Below are 15,507 nucleotides of genomic sequence, written 5' to 3'. Positions count from 1 at the left end.
TGTGGAAGCTGTAGAATAGATGATGTAATGTGGCTTTGTGTTGATGAAGGACATGATTCATTTAGGAGATAAAGCACTTTGGAAATGGAAAAGTATTAAGTGGGCAGACACTATACATAGGGTATTAAATGGAGGCAATAGTGGTCTCACCCTCAGCTGGAAAGTTGGTGAGAGCTCATGTCACCTCTTTTAAGGAAGGCTCACCAATATAAGTGCCATTCAGACACTAGACGATGGAAGGCCTTTCCCAGGATCAAGAATTCTGGAACCAAAGTCCTGTTAGGCAATTATAGACACACTGCTACCATTGGAGAAGCAGTGGCTATTGACAGTACAACTTCAGACAAGGTCTGGTATCACCAGTGGCCATGGGTCAAGCAATGAGTGATGGTAGAAGGAGAGATGAGGAATGGATGTAATTGGCAAAGAGAGTGAGGTTGATCTCAGTAAAGTCCCCCTTCCTTCCTCCAGAACTTTTAATCGGGTATGAAGCAGTTTTGTAGGATGGGCTCTTTGGGCAGCCTTCAAGGAAACACACATGGGTTTGCTGATCATGCTCCCCACATGGTGAGACTCCTACCTGATGTGGGGTGGTAGCAGCAGCAGCAGCAGAATGTGCCAGAGCTCAATTGGTGGCAGGGCAAGAAGGTGGAGATGGTATACCCCCAACCTTCCCATTTGATTAAATGCACCCCTCCCCACCAAACCATCACAGAGAGAGCACTGAATTCTGTTGAGTAGTGTTGGCTTCATTTGAAGATCTGAGTGAATGATTAAATGTGATGTGGGAATAAAATTTGCAATTTGCTTGTTTCCATCAGTGGGAGATATGAATTTTGTGATGCCAATGCTACATATAGCTACACATTTAACAGGTTCTTTTCATTAAATTTAAATTATGTGAATGCCAAGTTTGAATGACAGTCATGATTTGGAGGAGCCGGTGTTGGACTGGGGTGGACAAAGTTAAAAATCACACAACACAGGTTATAGTCCAACAGACTTATTTGGACACTCTAGCTTTTGGAGCACTGTTCCTTCATCAGGTGGTTGTTAGACTATAAACCTGTTGGACTATAACCTGGTGTTGTGTGATTTTTAACTTTGAATGAATTGAGGCATTATTGGTGAAGAGATAGCACAGTGTTTAAGAAAATTAACCAATGATTAAATCAATATTTGTAGAAGAGGATTCTTCTGCTTTCATTGTCTTAAATCCAATTAACTTCATAATTCCAAATGGAAACCGGTCACAGCACAAGTTTTCTGAGAACTAAACTAAGGCACATAATAGGTAGTTATGAGAAATGAAAATAAAAGACTTTTGAACAGAAGAAATTAACAGAATAATATAATTGAGGTATTTACAAATAGAAATGAAATAGGACAAGGATGGACTATTTCAAGTTGTAATAGATTTGTATTAAAATGTATATATTCCCAAGATCAGATGTAAAGGATTTAGGGCAGATTGCAGAAGTTGTTTATAGCAACCCTGGTGAGAGGCCATGCCTTGAAGTTACTGATTGAATCCAAAACAATGCCAGCAGTGAAAAACAATAAGACTTTACTATCAAATATTTTTGTGTCTGCAAAATACTGTGGTTAAAAAAAGTTTCTTGCATTAATTTACACCATTTACACCTTAGACCAGTTCTTACTTCAAAGTGCTATAAAACTTGGTGTAGTTTTGTTGTGAAAGAATTAAGATATGTAGTTGCACAATGCTTAATAAATCTGACTACTCATCCCTCACTCACCAACAGAATAAGTACCAATTAAAAATGGGCTGTCAACTCCCACCCACCTATGTTCTAATGGCATTATGATTTGCACAGGGTAATTTTGGAGTCAATTGATCTCCAAATAAGCTAGGTTGGCCCTTAATTATTTCTTTACATGTAGTGTGCAGGCAGCCGATCTTGTACGAGCGATTGTACAAGCGAGCTCAGTGATTGTTAAGAAGGTGGGAGCTGGTACTGACTCTATTTTACTTGCCTCCTCTCCAGTCTGTAGGGCATGTAAAAAACATCCTCAACGTCCTTTGAAATGGCCACTCAGTTGCATCACAACCATGATGACAGGTTGCAGCAATTAAAACTTTTTAAAAAACATCACCTTTTCAAAGGCAATGAATATTAGTCTTACCAGAGACACCCATGTCTCATGAATTAACATATTTTAAAAAGTTTTGTTGTGAGGCCAGAAAAGCAGAAAGGAAAATACTTTTTTGAAAATTGCAGGTGTATATTGCAAACAACATTGCTGGTTTAGGATGAGAGCCCTTGTCACCTGGTTGGAGACAAATCTGGCTGTGCTAGACAGGTTAGTAATGTGGTCAATTTTACTGCCACCTATGCAATGGATAGGATAAGAACAAACATCACCATCTTCCTGCGTCTTCATTTATATCATATATTGTAAACATTCAAGTCAAAGGATTGCAGGATTCTTTATTTTTAAGATGTACCTTTGAATTTTACACATGCTGCATGGTGGCTCAGTGGTTAGCACTGCTGCCTCACAGCACTAGGGTCCCAGGTACGATTCCAGCCTCGGGCGACTGTCTGTGCGGAGTATGGACATTCTCCCTGTGTCTGCATGAGTTTCCTCTGGGTGCTCCGGTTTCCTCCCACAGTCCAAAGTTGTGCAGGTCAAGTGAATTGGCCATGCTAAATTGCCCATAGTGTTAGGCGCATTAGTCAGAGGGAAATGGGTCTGGGTGGGTTACTCTTCGGAGGGTCGGTGTTGGGCGGAAGGCCTGTTTCCACACTGTAGATAATCTAACCTAATATGTAGTCTTGTACTATTAAATACTCAAACAGAATTCTAAAATGTCTCATCTTAATGGATCATGTAGTTTGGTTGCTGTCATAAATATCATCAAACATTTTTGCAGGTCAATATGTAAAAGGACGCGACTGGGAAAAATTCTGCCTTCCTGGGAGAAATACAAGTGGAATCTTGGAGCATTTGCACAAATGTTATTGCTGGAAATGTAAAAGTCTAAAATTGAGTAATTAGGAGGAAAAAAAAGAATGAAAAAGGTGATCTCTTCACATCTGCTTCACTGAACAATTAGCAAATAGCATTTAACAAGGAAGTTTAGTGACAAGAGTAAATCTTTGTCGACAGAGAGCAATTTTGTGCACTAGACGGATCCATGTAATGAGAAAAAAAGTCAAAGCTTTAACCTGTGTGAGAAGTGTATAAATTTACAAATCAATGTCAGCTTACACACAGTATCTAAGCAATGCAAAACATGTGGAGTTAGACAAATTAGATACAGAAAGAACAACTAAAGATACTCATTAGAATTGTTATCTCGGGAGACCTGGTGGAAATAGCACAATTGGGAGAGGAAAATAATGCACAAGGATGTTCATAGTCTGTGTGTTCATGACTTATTGGTGAAGAGTGGCTACAGAGAACTGACATCTCCTCTGAAGTAAATAAAGAGTGAGAAGGAAGACTGAGATGACAAAATAAAATTATGTATCAAATATTGGGAAAACAATGAGCAAACCTTTTGTCCTCTTTGCTCAATCAGCTCACCATCCCCACAACAGTTCTGTTTTTGAACAGCACAAGTTAAAAATTGTAACCTCATCATTGGAAGCATTAAACTTTGAAGCTCAATGTGACTCTTAAAACTACTTTGTATTTTAAGAGATTAATGTGTATTGAACCAAACAGAAGTACTGATGGCAGTAAACAGCCTTCATCACAGTTTGTATTCTCTACCACTGGGCTGGAGAATCTGATCTTCTGATCTCAACGTTTAAGTTGCTCCAAAACAGACAGACGGAGCAAGAATAATCCCAGTGCACAGTGGATCAGTGTGCTTTTAAAAATAGAAACATAAAGTCAACTTTAACTTTCAATCAGGGAATTTGCATATGCAGGCACTTTTGATCTTTTGCTTAGATTTCAGAAAGTTTTACTCACTTGAGTCATAAGGAAACACATCAGCTGCATTGAAAAGCTGTTTTCTTATCAAAATTACTTTGCAGAGCCACAACTGCTATAGTCTTAAAATATCCAGAAAATCTTCTCTAACAAATTTCAGCCATAATGTACAAAAGTACCTGAGCTGCAAACTTACTGGAGTAGCATTTTTCCTCCACCTGGGGATGCATCAAATGATGAATAATTGAGTTGGTGGGAGGCTGGGGTTGTGGAGATGGGGCTGTGGAGCATGAACAATATCTTCAAAGAATACATAAAATGGGCAGAACTTAAGAGACCCACCCTGTGCTACTGCTGTTAACCTAGCAACAGGCAGCAGCTCATTCTGGGGGAAACACAATAAGGAATTCCAGGTAGCATTGCTCTTGGGGTCCAGAGTTGAGGGTGAGTTGTTCCCTGATTCAAAGGCACTCAGTGGGAGCTAGCATCAGGAAGGTGGGGAGCTACCTCTCTGTCCAACTTGCTGTTTACCTTTCCCACTCCTCCATGAATCCCACACCAATGATCCCCTCTCCCAAAATCACTCAGTTGTAGCTTGGATCCATCCACGATTCTAGGCCTCAAGTTGTTATGTAAGGTGTTAGGTTTTGAAAGGTTAAAGGTGAGGAATGATTAAGCATCATCCAATAGGATGATGTCATGTGGACGTGGTTGAGGAAACTCTGGATCTCTAAGTAAACAGACAGACTTAACAACTAGGTCTCCCTCATAGTTTTGGTTACAATTCAACTTGTGCTTGGTTGTTCTGATATAATAAATTGTAGCTTGTTTAAGATGAAAGTCTCTTGGTTAGAAGGCAAAGCATGCTCTTCAGATCCAAACCTAAATGAGAGGATTGTTGCAGCAAGTCTACTTTATGGAGACCAAGAGGTCAGATAGCATACACAAAAGTATGAGCAGAGATGAGAATGCATCATAGAACATGGTGATCAGAGGAATAGATTCCAGCGACCTTCAAATATACTTCAACTTTTGCCTTGTGTCAACAAACATCTCTCTTAAGTGTTTAGTACCTCATACCATCAAACCTTTCAATGTAAATAGCTGTTGGAGCTATCCAGCAATGTGTACCATATTGTAAAAATAATACCTTGGGACTTCTGTAATGCAGCAGCAATTTCATAATGCCGCTATATAGTCAAGTACTCTGAAATAGCAAACAATGTTTTTCTTTTTTAACTCCGTGTTTTTTTCTAGTTTCTTGGTGGCATTGCCAAACTATATGGGTTTATGCACTGTTAGACACAAGCACAAACTCAAAGCCTTACCACCACCAAAAAATGCCTTTCCTCCAGTAAAGACATTCTTGGAACAGATCCAAAGATATACCTAATCTCTCTGAAAGGGAAAAGTACAATATGTCCCTTTAGTCCTTACACAGACTCACTTCCTCTCAGTCCATTCCTTTTTTACATACCATGTCAACTCATTGAGTATCCTGAGGTATACATGAACACATTGAAAAATCAATTGATCTATTACTTCAATTTTTGTTTTACAGTTTACATTCTACCAAAAAAAGCTATCTCATGCATACACATTTGACATATGCCACCTGCTCTTGAGAGGTTGAACAATTCCAAAGTATTTATACATTGTTTATGCACAAACTTCTCCACAATTAACTATGCTAAAGTATACCAGGTATCCCTGAAAGAATCCCTGATATGCATCTCTCCACAATGAATAACTGGTAATAAGTGATACCTATTCCCCCAAAGGACCTAGATCCCCAACTTCAAATTTTCCCACAGAGGTACCAAAGCTCTCCAAAGAGGTACCTTGGTTACCTAAAAGAAATACACTTAGAACAGTGACATTGACCAATCTCGAAACTCTGGGTTCAAACACCAGTGAGTTCAACTGGCATGGTGGCTCAGTGGTTAGCAATGCTGCCTCATAGTGCCAGGGACCCGGGTTTGATTCCTGCCTTGGGCGGCTGTCTGTGTGGAGTTTGCACATTCTCCCTCTGTGGGTTTCCTTCGGGTGCTCCAGTTTCCTCCCACAATCCAAGGATGTGCAGTTTAGGTGAATTGGCCGTGCTAAATTGCCCATAGTATTAGGTGCATTAGTCAGGGGTAAATATAGGATAGGGGAATGAGTGTGGGTGCATTACTTTTCAGAGGGTCAGTGTGGACTTGTTGGGCCAAAGGGCCTGTTTTCATACTGTAGAGAATCTAATCTAATCTTTGCTGTCCATGGAAACAGCTGGTCAGTGAAATGACTAGCCATCTTGAAGAACTGTACATGTTCAAAATATGACCTGTTCCCTCCTCCCAACACCAACCACCATCCAGTCCCATCCCTGTAAACATGAGACATGAGAAATGCCAAATTCAAGAGTGAAATTTGGACATTCTCACCTTAACAGATGCTCTGTGACTTAGTATCAATTGTGAGTGAGGAAACATAGCACACAAGGAATCCTTTACCTGTTAGATGATAAGTCATTTGCAGAAGATTTACAGAAATAGGACATAGTCTCAGAGCAGCAAGAAGTCAAATAACTACTCACAAAGATATTAATGAGGTGGAATAGGTTGCAATTGAAGAGAAATAAGAATGATTCCAGGGCAAATGTGCAATCCAAACCAAGCTTCTTTGCAAAAGAATATTTATGTCAATGGCCAAGTAACTAATTTTAAGTTTGATTTGGAGGCAAGTGTCTCTATATTATTAAATAATGCACCACGAATGGATAAATAGTGCTTACAGTTTACAACAGTGAAACTATATAGTTCAGGAGGTAGAGCTTTTGAGATATGTTATAGACAACTCCAGAGAGGTGAGAGCGACTGCCCTTCACCTCAAGTCAGCTTTTGACTGAGTATAGCGTTAAAGAACCCTCACAAACAGGAGTCAATGGGAATCAATAAAAATTCTCTAATGGGTTGCAGTCATGCCAAGCACAAATGAAAATAATTGTAGTTAGTGGGAGTCAATTATCTCAGTTAAGATACCACTATAGGAGTTCCTTAGGGTAGTGTCTAAAGCACAAACATATTTACTTTCCTCATCAATTAATTTCTCACCTCACAGGTTAGAGGTAGGAATGTTTTTTGAAAACTGCACAATATTCAGCACTATTTGGCTCAGAAGTAGCAAAGCCGAAACGTGCTTGTACAGACAATTGCACATTCTTACACCTATTGCCTTTTAGGCACCGGGCCAAGCACATTTTTGTATGTCGTTATGCATACCTTATCTTACAACCCTCTCTAAGTATGCACAAGTGGACATGAAGATGATATTTCCACAAATAGGAGAATATAATCTGAGGTTACAGCCTCAGTATGAAGGGATGACCCTTTAGAACAGAGATGAGGACGAATTTCTTCAATCAGAGGGTAGTGAATTGGTGGAACTCATTGCCTCCACAAGTTTCTGTGGCAAAGTCATTGAATGTATTTAGGACAGAGATAGGTTCTTGAATATTAGGGAGATCAAGGGTAACGGAGAGAAGGCAGGAGAATACGGGTTAAGAAAAATATCAACCATGATCACATGGTGGAGCAGACCTGGTGGCCAAATGGCCTAATTCTGCCCTTTTATCTTACGGTCTTACAGTCTCATAGAAGCATTTTGTAGTGCATTGGAGAAATGCCATGATAGTGTGCTTTGGATGCCAGCACTTGTGAAAATGAAGTGCTTCCAACCTCTGCCTGTGGTTTGTCCTCTGAGACGTTGGTGCAGGGTGTCCAAGATGAGGTCTCCAGGAGAAATCGGCAAGATGGAGTCATCAGGGACTTGCTCTGACTCTCAGATTAGGAATTCTCGACATCTAGTTGCTGTCTGGTTGCTGGCAGCATATCAATGAGGCAAGGTTAACCAATAAGCCCCCGTTAATAGTAAGCCCCCCTTAATAGATCACATGCTGCTCATTCACGAAAATCTCATCTCAACATCCAGAATCTAAATAGTAAATGTAACTTGTTGCTCCCATGTTGAGAAAGGCCTTGCTCAATTGTTCAAGCAATTCTCCCAAATTTCTTGCCACGGCTCACATTATTCAGGGTCTGGGATGATTCCACCCAAATTTGCACTTAGAGCTTTGAAGTTTCTTCTTTTTCTCAGGTTAGTAACCATCGTATTTTCAAACAAAAGCAAGGTGTATCAATAGTGAACTATTTCATGTTGCCATCTAAAGCAAACATTTTCAAAATGACCACAGCAATATAATTGACCAAAGTAATGATATAATGTCACTGACCCAGTCAGTCTTTCTTGCTGCTAGCTGACACTCCCTCATGCAACTGGTACTCCTGTACTCTAAAATTATCCAGGAGATAATATAATGATTAATGCCTGATTGAGCTTACGTTAAGCAATAAAAGTCATCAAATCAAGCTCTGCCTATAGCTTTCTTTTCAATTCTTGCTTTCACTAAATAACTTTGCTATTTATTACAATAAATCGAATCAAAATACCTCATGGCTTTACCCTCTTTTTGCGCATAAGTCACATGATCCCAATTCAACCAAACCCAAAAATATCATTGTTGACCTGATGATGTCTCTCAGCATGATATATGCTTCAATCGATTATTCATATGTAACAACCAGTGTCTGCTGTGCTCAGTTCAAGGGTTGGACCATTATGTTCAGTTCAGCAGCAGGACCCTTCTACCCAGGTAGGGGGTATGGGGTGGGCAGTGCCAACACCTCTCATTTCTTTTCCAATTCCTGCTTCTCAATGGATATAGTTGTCAGTAGATCTTTTTGAACAACTGGTTTTTATATGTTATATCACACCTCTTGAGGAGGTGGGGCTTGAACTAGAGGTAGAGACATTACTACTTTGCAACCGAAGCCTTCTAAATATGCTGCCATAAATTAAACACGTCAGTAAGATCCTAAATTTTGTCTGCGCTGCTATTATCTTCAAGGGTAAAAAGTCCCATTTGGCCATGTCAAGAGCATAAAAATCAGTCAAGGCTGCTCTTTTAGCATGCTGTTCAATTACTTATTTTGAGATAGGGTAAGAAGCACTCCTCATAGGTAAATATTTTGCTAACGCATTTTCTAAACTCACATTAAAAAAATGGCTACTTGAATGAGATATTGGAGAATGGCCACATGATGTCTAACTGCAGGTTTCCAAAAAGAGACAAAATTCAATCAGAGTTTGATTAAAATAAATCATACCAACCAAAATGTTGCGTAGAACTGACTCTGACACACACACGAATCAAATGATCTATGGCATGATGATTTAATCACACATGCTGATGGGTTTACCCTGTTTAACAAAATACTGAAGTTAGCATGGCTGAAGGAAACACAGTTGTCAGTACAGCAAAAAATTCAACTGCACTTCTCTTTTCATGGATGCTTGCTTTTTATTTTTGCCAAAGACACTCAGCTGGAACTGCCCTTGAGATCTCCTGATGAATTCACAAAAGTATATTATTCCACATGTGAACGCACACAGCCGTCATGGGTATTCATCAATTTATTTTTATTGTAGTTCAGGGTGCATTTTGATGCAGGCAACTGAAAAAAATCTAATTCAATCTGAAGGCATTAGAATGCAGCCAGAGTCAGGGATTATTTACAATCATGACTTTACAATTTTTCCTCAGAGCACAGTTTACGATTTCCATTTATTCATCATGTTTAGGTTCCTAGAATGAACAAGCTGCTCCACCATTATGTAAGCCAATTTGTAATCACATTTCAGCAGCTCAGACCTGTGTTTGTTCCTCATTGTTGGGAAAAGAAATCTTTAAATATTTAATTTAAAAAATAAGTAACAAAGTTCAATTGTTATGTGTAGGAGGAGGGAGACTTGGTCAAGGAACTATGTCAGGCTGCATAGTCAGAAATGTTTGAGCTGACAGGGAGTCACAGGCAGGGAATTTTCATCAGTGACAAAGTGACCACTTCAGAATAGTACAAAATCTATGTAAGATTGAATAAAAATTAATGATGGGCACCTAACAAAGAGGAATGTTCACATAAAGTAAAATGTACAGTGAAAACTGCATACTTGTTTCCTTCCAATAGAAAGTGTTATTTACAATGTAACAGGCTCCTTCACTGTTAAAACTTTAAGAAGCTAAAGTGTTTCCTCAATCTTCAAAACATGTCCAAATCAAATCTATACAACATCAACTATGACAAAGATTTGTTCAACCTTCACTGGCTGCATTTCAATGATGACATTATTTTGATCCCAGCAGAATCAGAATTATCATGTTGCACAGAATTTTCATCTCATACACCTATACCTATTCATGTAACCTCACATTTCAGGTTGAACCGGATATTAGCTCAGCTTGGTTTTTAAAGCATGTTCTAAGATAGCATTGCCTGGATGTCAACTCCACATAACTATTTCCCTCTTCAGAAATTGTGGTAAAAGTTCTAACACTGAATAGTCTCACGTAAAGAAGTATTGGACTCAATGGAATCAAATATTTGTGACCTTCAGTTCTAATGCAGTTACACAGGATTTAAATTAGGCCAGAGGCAGAAGTTATATTGAAGTTTGTCACACTTTAAGAACTTTTCAATGAAATGGTACTGTAAAGGCATCAGTAGATTTTTTTTGAAGACAATGGACAATAAATGCTTTGTCAAGAAAAGATTGAAATGAAGGCATACATAAGCCAAGTAATAATTAACAAAGAAAGGAGATATGCTGGGCAGAGTGAATATTGACTTGCTGACTCACTGGAAACAGAGTGGTAGTCTAGTTACGCATGCAAATTCTTGAAGTCTGGCTTTCCTCACATACAAAGAATTTGGCACATGTCAGAAGGTGGAGGGAGTTCAGGGAACTGGCAGAAAACACCCCGGCTTCTCTTGCTCCTCCAGGTCCATAGCAGTGCCACATTGGAGGTACTGGCCTTTGCCTTGAAACTATCCTCACAGTAACTGCCCATCCTCCCCGAGGCACATAACAGTGAACCACATTCAAATCTTCCCAGTGAGTTACAGCTGAGAATTGAAACCTTACTGAAGTACTTATTAACGTGCCAAACATTCTCTGAGGAGTAGGCTGGTTCCCTGTCTCCTGTCAAAACAGGCTTGGTAGTCAGTCGGTTGCAGTCGACTGCCTAAAGCACATGCTATTTTTGCTCATATAAAATCCACCTGCATCCAATCTAACCATTCAGACTTTTAACCAACCAGAAACTAAAATATCCTGGGCCTCAATGGATGAATTTTGAACTGAAACCAAAGCTAACATGCCAAACTTGGCAAGTAGTTTGAGAATATGATTCCAAAACATTAATAATAATGCTCCTGGCATGTCTTACATTTTTCACGGAACCAAGGTTGATCCCTGCCTTGTTAATAATGGGAGAGTGGGGAATATGCCAGGCCATGAGGTTGGAGATTGTTTTGGAGAACAATTCTGCTACTGATGATGGTATACATGCCTCATGGGTGCACAGGTTTGGTGTTTGATCTGTTTGAAATCTATTCTATTTCGCATAGTCATAGAGCCTCACTGTGTTATGGGGAGTGTCTTCGATGTGAAGGCAGAACTTTGCCTTCACAAAGGCCGAGTGGCGGTCACCATGACCAAAACTGTCATGGACAGATTCATTCAGAACAGGCAGATTGTTGAGGATGAAATCAAATAAACTTTTCTCTGTTATGAGATCCCTCATCACCTGCCACAGTGACAGTTTAGCAGTTATGTCCTTTCGAACTTAGACAACTCAGTCAGAACTGAGGCTACCAAGCCACTCTTGATGATGAACAGAGCACATTCTATGTCCTTGCTGCCCTCAGTGCTTCTTGTTCAAAATCGTATTCTCAAAACAAAAGCCTGTGTCTCTGGATTACTCGTCTCTTGAAAAGACCACTTATGTCGCTGCCTTAAGTTAAGCTATTAGTTGCCTTCTCATTAACCCAGACAATCATGGGGAAAGTGAGGACTGCAGATGTTGGAGATCAGAGTTATAAGGTGTGGTGCTGGAAAAGCAGAATGGGTCAGGCACCATCCAAGGAGCAGGAGAATTGACATTTCAGTCATTAAGCCCTTCATCAGGAATGTGGACCCAAGGAGGAAAATAGGTAAAGAAGTCAACACGTTCATTGACGTGGAGTAACAAAAATATCATAAGTACTTATCAAATGCAACATGATAGAAGATATATTGTGTTGAGCCATGCAAGTTTGTTGTCAAGTAAATATGGTATATTGGGAATTACAAAGAAATGTAAATCCAGAGAAAAATACCCTCCAACAGACAATTGGACCTATTTATAAAGGAAAGCTTTATGAATGTTTGAAGCAGAGCCAGAGAGAATGCTCCCTATCCAATGAGTTCCAGCAAAATTAACCCTCTAGTATAACTTCTGCAATGAAATCAAACTTGGCTGATTACATTCCATAAGTAATGTGGAACCTGTTCCTGTTTTAAAGTGAGGCAATATCTCATATTCTTTCCCCAGCGATTTGTATTACTTCTTTTTATTTCCAAGCTATATGCACATTGGATATAATTTCATAAAAATATTGCAGAGTTTCACAATGAATCAAACTCATCTCACTGGGAACATAACTCACAAGAATTAATAGGAATGCAGAGTAGCAATGAATATATTTTACAAAGTTTTTTTAAAAAGTTGTTTGGAGTGGAGTGAAGTCAATATATTGATTCATGATGGCAGATACTAAGAGTTCCATCTCTTTAGATTTTCTCTTTGTGCTCCAAATAACTTTCAAGGATTTTCTATTGTATAAAAGCATTCGCCCGTAGATTTCATTTAAGCTTTGATAAAGGTATCATTGGTTTACTAATTCTACAGCAGCTTTGCTGATTACAGAGCTCATTTTTCCTTCCTCTTTAATTTACTTACAAAGGGACTGCCCATCCTTCCCAAGGAAGTCCCAAGAAGTGAAAATGTTTACTCACCTTTAGTTGTTAAGAGTCGAGTTTCATCTTCTTCGATAAATAGGATGTCTTCAATAAATTCTGAACATTTACAATACCTACTCCACTGTAACATGTCATTTGAAAACAAGGAAATCTTGGCAGTAAATAAAGAAGGCAGACAAACCAGTTTAGACAAATAGAACAGCTTCGATGAGTCATTGACCAAGGGTAGTTAATCAATTGCTGACCCAACAATGTAAATGTTTATTTCATTCTATTCTTAAATGTAACACAAAAGGGCACACAGCATTTAAAATTTAGGTTACCGAAGCAGTTTTGAAGTTTTGGACTTAATCTGCTTAGAAATTGGTACTCACTATATTTATCTGGTGTTGTGAATAATGCTTACTGAAACAGCAGGACCAATAGGGGGTTTGGAACCTGTTGAGGCCTTCTGCTTTATTTCTAAAGCAATTAGAAACTGTCAGAATAAGAAGCTGAATTTTTTGAAAGAAAGATTCCTAATTAAAAGGTTCTTGGTACAGGTCAGAAAGGCTTAAGTGCACTTGAATTTTTCAAATTGCAGAAACTGCAGAAAAGCACAGAAGTATGAAGGCTGACTCTCTCTCACTCTCTCTCTCTCTCTCTCTCTCTCACTCACTCTCTCTCACACAGACACACCCGTGGAACTTGCTGGAAATCTGACAAAACTGCAGTGAAATGACATTTGCCAAGGATGGAAAGAAGAGCACAGCTTCTTAAACCAAACAGGAGTGTATTGAAGAGGCCAAGGAAATCAGCGGCTGGAATATGTCCCTCCGAATTGGAGACAGGAGTACACCAAGAAACTTCAACAAAAAAAAAGGGGCAGCATAGTGGCTCAGTGGTTAGCACTGCTGCCTTACAGCGCCAGGGTCCTGGGTTCGATTCCAGCTTCGGGTGACTGTCTGTGTGGAGTTTGCCAATTCTCCCTGTCTCTGCGTGGGTTTCCTCCTACAGTCACAAAGATGTGCAGGTTAGGTGAATTGGTCATAGTGTTAGGTGCTATTGGTCATAGTGTCAGCGGTAAATATGGGGAATGGGTCTGGATGGGTTACTCTTCAGATGGTCAGTGTGGACTAGTTGAGCCAAAGGGCCTGTTTCCACACTGTAGGGAATCTAATCTCACTTCAGCAGGGTAGGAAGGGTGAATGGTTCAACATTTTCAGGTACTATGTCCCAGCGTATGACTTTCCCAGCATTCTCTTGCACAGCACTCTTCAGAACACATATTGTATCTAAACTCACTTCTCTCACTGGAGCAAAGCTAACACCAACTACAGCTCCAGCAGGCAATTCCATCTGGAGCGTCTGCTGGGGGTATGGTTGGTGTTAGCTTTGCTATTGCCCTTTTCCTTAATGGTGGGGCCAGCTAATCTGCATAAGCTACTCCCATACTGTGATGCAGGCTGACAACAAGGAGGTGCATCTCGAAGTGAGTGAAGTGTACAATAGGAATACTGACTTCCGAAAAGTTGGAAATCACTTGTTAAGCAGTGAAGATGCTGTCTGCAAAGTACTGTGAGTATCATACTCTCACTGAGGCATGGTTGGAGCTCTTCAGTATAGCTGACCTAAGTCTTCTTGACCTGTCACATTTCATTGAAGACGTTCAGCCAAATGGACACTTAGCTGGTTGCCCCTGGCAAGTTGTTAGCTCAAGAAATTGAAGACAGAAAATCCTGTCCGAAGAATTGACTACGTGTACATATGTTTGTTTTTTCGGGTAGTTCGATTTTGAATTTTATTTTACACAGGAGGAAAATGCAGAATGTTCAATTGTTTAGGGTTGATTACAAAAATATTTACTGTTGATGCTCATAGTGCTTGATTGATTAGGTCTGGGTGCAAACTCAAGGAAAAGGAAATACATTTTAAAAAAGCCAGGAGATGAAAGCAAGTCTTTGACATTTTAAAGCACTGTCAATAAATCTACTACAGTCGGTTCTAATATAACGTGATAGTTCCGTTACCATGCGACCTCGCGCTGTAAGAAAATTGCACAATACCATTTAAACTAATAGGGCCAGAATCATGTTACAGACAATACAGGGAAGGTAAGCTTGTGTTCTACAAATAATGGTCAAAATTCTTCAATCACATTTTAGCCAATTCATATTGAAGAAAAGCACTTTACAGTAGAACCAACTGTAACTCTGTAGAAAACTGGATCATCTTTGCCGAGATCCAATGTATAAAATATATGACACCACTAATAAACTAATGCTATCCTGAAACCCTGCTGCCAGGCATTTAGTTCAAGCTGTAAAATACTTTGGAAAAAATATTGTCAGCGTTGTCTGCCCTTTCAGTGTTGGTGCTGTCATTGTGTTTTCAACATTTTGATTTAGCCTTTAAAGAAGCACAGGTATAAATCTTTATGAAAGGAGACTTTTTCTTTTGATCTATTTCCATAAGAAAGCAACGAGCCAGCTTATTCAATTGCTTCAGTGTTGTCTGTTTCATGCAAATTCATGCATTACTTCCCTTCAAGGCCCCAAGGGATCCTTCCATATCCACCACAAATTCACCTGCACCTCCACACACATCATTTACTGCATCCGCCGCACCCGATGTGGCCTCCTCTATATTGGGGAGACAGGCCGCCTACTTGCGGAACATTTCAGAGAACACCTCTGGGACACCCGCACCAACCAACCCAAC

At 39.6% G+C, this 15,507-nt stretch overlaps 1 protein-coding gene across 5 annotated transcripts in view; it reads right to left on the bottom strand.

Annotated features, from left to right (window-relative positions):
• atp10b (ATPase phospholipid transporting 10B) overlaps nt 1-12,947 on the bottom strand; it is a 268,819-nt gene extending 255,872 nt beyond the window's left edge. For all 5 annotated transcript variants that reach the window (XM_043703360.1, XM_043703365.1, XM_043703361.1 and 2 more), the window contains exon 1: nt 12,844-12,947. The gene's annotated coding sequence lies outside the window, so the exon portion shown is untranslated. The remainder of the gene's footprint in view (nt 1-12,843) is intronic.
• Between the last annotated feature and the right edge of the window lie 2,560 nt (nt 12,948-15,507).

Source organism: Chiloscyllium plagiosum, chromosome 14 (genome assembly GCF_004010195.1).
Source record: "Chiloscyllium plagiosum isolate BGI_BamShark_2017 chromosome 14, ASM401019v2, whole genome shotgun sequence".
Lineage (NCBI taxonomy): Eukaryota > Metazoa > Chordata > Chondrichthyes > Orectolobiformes > Hemiscylliidae > Chiloscyllium > Chiloscyllium plagiosum.
The sequence above is the reverse complement of the archived record's forward strand: the minus strand, read 5'-3'. Positions and strand labels throughout refer to the sequence as shown.